Here is a 3,969-nt window from a genome sequence, read left to right as displayed (position 1 = left end):
TCTCTCTCTCTCTCTCTCTCTCACACACACACACACACACACACACACACACACACACACACTCACTCACTCACTCACTCACTCACTCACTGTCTCTCTTATCCTAACCCACCTCACAAAATGATGGCAGTTAGGATAAAAATGGAGAAAAGGTGAACGATACGGAAAACCACTTTGGGTCTCCCCCAGAGAAAAGCAGGGTATACGTCTCCTAAACAAATGAACACTGCTTGATCACAGCCTGGCTCCACAGCCCATGGAGCTATCTTCCAGACAAATTAAGACAGCCTACATCCTTTTCATTCTTTCTTAGCAGCTGTTAAGTCAGATCTTTTAAAGAGGCCTTTTGGAGACACTACACTGCACTACATTACCTCAGGAGGGGGGAAGCAGGTCTTTTGAAATTCTTAATTGCTGGCTGGCTTTTTTGTTTTTTTTAATGGTCTGATTTTTGTTACCTGCTTTGGGTCCCAGCTGCTAGGAGACAGCGAACTACAGATATCTCTCCCTTATTATAAAAGAGTAGTGGGTGCCAACGTTCTAAAATGCACACCTTTAGTGTATGAACGCTTGAACTGTCAGTCAGAAGACGCTGGCTGGGTTGACTGGCTGCTTTGTGCAGTCCCGCCCAGCGTTTCAAGGTCTTTTGCATATGGAAGCTGATTGGACTTCACTCCATTCCACACCTCAAACTCCCCCCCCGCAAGGCAGTTGGAATGTCAGTTTCATATGGAACCTGCTGTATTCTGGTGGTGTGCAGGTCCCAGGTTCATGTTTTAAAAGCTGCCTGGGGGATTATGGACCATTCACACACTTTCAACCTTAACATACCTCATAGGGTAGTTGTGCGGATCATACGGGGGAGAGGAGAATGATGTCAGCTGCTTTGGTTCCCACTGCAGGGAAAGACTGCCATTTCCCTAGGCAGAGGCGGGGGGGGGGGGAAGTAAACCTGAAGACAGACAGGCAGATAAAGGTAGGCTGATGGTTGCCTGGAAAGGACATAGGGTTGCCAACTCCAGGTTGGAAACTTCCAGGATATTTTAGGGATGAAGCCTGCTGTGGGTGGGGTCTGAGGAGGAGGAGGAAGAGGGGGAAGAGGGGGACCTCAGACAGATACAATGCCATACTCCCCACCCTCCAAACAAGCTGTTGCCAGTCTCCAGGTGACAGCTGGAAAGCACTTAAAGCTCTGGTGCTAATTCAAAGTGTTACAATGTATTGACAGAGAAGTGTTTCGGAAAATCTTTAGGAATTGTTTGGTGCATTGCCAGCTTTAGGTATGGAAATTCCTGGAGATTTGAGGGGTGGAGCCTGGGTAACAATTGTTGCCACTCTCCAGGTGAGGGCTAGAGATCACTCAAAATTACAACTGTTCTTCAGGTAGCACAGATCAGTCCCTCTGGAGAAAACAGTGGACTCTGTCATTATACCCTGCTGAGGTCGCCACAGCAAACTGACACTGTTTGCCCAAAGCCAGAGCACTCTCCCAGAGCCTCTTTCTAGCTCCCGTTGTATTTATTTCCACAACGGGCCTTATTTCTAGTTTCAAATAAATGAGTAAAACAAAACAGACAACCTGGTGAAGCCCAGGTTGAACCGCCATTCAAGTAAAGCCCGATCCTGCCTCTTTGCTATGTAACTAGTTTAGCCCAGTAGATGGATAAGCCAGTTGGCCCGGTTGCCTGACACGCCTTCTTTTAATTACATCTACCCATAAGCCAGCCCCTTATTTAGGCTCTGCCAACCAAGTCATGCTGATTAAAATGCTACCATAACCTCCAAACTGGACTACTGTAACACACTGTACGTAGGGCTTCCTTTGAAGACATCTCAGAAACTTCAAACAGTAGAAAATGGGGCAGTGAGACTCCTGTCTTGGGTCAGCTGCCTGTGACGCATCACTCCAATGCTCTGTCATTGGTTACCTATTTGCTTCCAGGCCTAGTTCATCGTGACAGTTATGACCTTTACAGCTTTACAGTCCTCATGATGATCAAATCACATCTCCAGGTACACTCAGACAACTCTTCCACTTGCCATTTCTCAGGACTTTGCTTGACCACAGTTAGGTCATGATGAGCTTTTTCTGTGGCAAGACCAGTACCTGGGGAGGGCTTAGCAGAGAAGGCCTTCCCTTTCTCCGTATTCATGAAGGCACATACAACAGTTTTATTTCAAGGGCATTTGCTGGTGCATAAATTGTTCTGGCCGACCTGGCTGTGTTGTTTTATTCTGCTGATCATGGACTGCTGCACTAAGAAGCTGAGCAGAAAATGAAAGAGAGAAAGAAAGCACCTAAATGCGTGGTAGAGGAGCGCAATGCACTGTGCCCTTTTCATACGTATCCAGCTCTGGGTTAAAACCAGCAAGGCTGAATCGGCTACTGGTGATTACCCACCTCCTCTAGATCCCCAGCCTTGCTTGACAGACTGTTTATATCCCTTGTGGAAAAAACCAGGGGGCTCAGTCCAAAAACCTGCTAGAGCCTCTCGTAGTCAGAGCAACACAGAGGCAATCATTCCTGGAATGGAGCCAAGGAAGCAGCAGAAGCACGCATGCACGCACACACACAACCAGGTGGGGGCACAAGAGGAAAGCCGGAGCGGGAGGCTCATAGTCGCATAGTCATGAAGTCAACCTTTTTTAAAATAACCCCAACGGGGGGGGTGGGGGTGGACCACTTGCCACACCCCCAATATCTGAACCATTCCACCCTCCTCCCCCTTAAAGATCTTCTGCCAGAAGAGAGGAAGATGTGTTGGAAGAGCCAGCCTAGCAAGATTTCTCTGCCGTAGAGGTAATTTGTCAGTTTGCCAGAACTACTTACCAAAGAGCTTCAAATATTGCCCGTAGGGCACAAAGCAGCCAAGGGGAAGCTAGTACTAATCAGCACGATCAACCCAAATGCTGAAGCATGAGTCAAGCACTTATTTTAAAGATAGCTGGAACTGGAAGAAGGCAGATCAAAGCAAGTCACACCCCAGCCTGGAAAAGGACGCTCAGGAGCTGAGAGGGTGGGTGTCCAGTAGCCTCCAGGAGGCCCCAGTCTGGCAGGTTTGCAGAAGGCTGGGCTGGAAGGTGTGCCCACCAGGGCCCCAGTGTGGCCTCGGCTCTGGGTGCCGGCCTTCAGTTTGGGTCCAGATCAGAGATTCTAAACTACCACACAGCCGCAAACTGCACTGGGACAAATTCAGCAAGTCGCTCTCCTCATACCTGCTTTCACAGAAGAGAGCCATCCGTCCACCTTGGCATTTTCTGCATCTTCACAAGGCCACTTTGAATCACGAACTCCACTTTTCAAAATTTAGTGCCACGCATGCTTAGGATGAATATGCCTTTTTTGTCCTTTCTAGCGCAGGAGAGGGAAGAGCCTTAAGGATAATCACACAAACAGGAAAACGTGTGCCAAGCACAGAGTGGGGGAATACATGGGGCTGCTGCCGCCCATATTTTGGGTGTTCTCACTGCAGAACCACCTGACAACCCTGTGCTCTAGAAAGCTGGGTGTGGGGAAGAAGAGAACCTCCAAGGCGGCGCACAGTAAGGAGCAAGGTGAAGAACAGAGAAATTTGGGGAGGATCAGCAACACAACACGGAGGTGCCTGCAGGAGTGTTCATTAAGTGCCCCAACTCTGTCCTGAGAGTTCTCCCACTAGCTGCAGAACTCTCTTAGTGCAGGTTTTAGTGCAGCCCAACATACAACCAAGGATTCCTCCCTCCCCCCCAACTGCTGCTAAAAAGCCGAGGTGTGCGGGCAGCTTATGTTCGGCTGAGAAGCCCACACGGCCAGAAGTCATCGCACAATTCGAGAACATCTCTGCCGTGTTCAGACTGCAAACAGGACAGGAAAACTAAAACGCTCCAGATCCTTCAAAATCCAGGCCGGGAAATGCTTCTGACAAGAGAACCGCCCTACCCCTTAGCCAATGCTTTTGCTGCATGATGCAGGGAGCCATTCAACATATT

Source organism: Gekko japonicus, unplaced genomic scaffold (assembly GCF_001447785.1).
Source record: "Gekko japonicus isolate JY-2015 unplaced genomic scaffold, Gekko_japonicus_V1.1 scaffold596, whole genome shotgun sequence".
Classification (NCBI taxonomy): domain Eukaryota; kingdom Metazoa; phylum Chordata; class Lepidosauria; order Squamata; family Gekkonidae; genus Gekko; species Gekko japonicus.
This window is presented reverse-complemented; position numbering follows the sequence as displayed.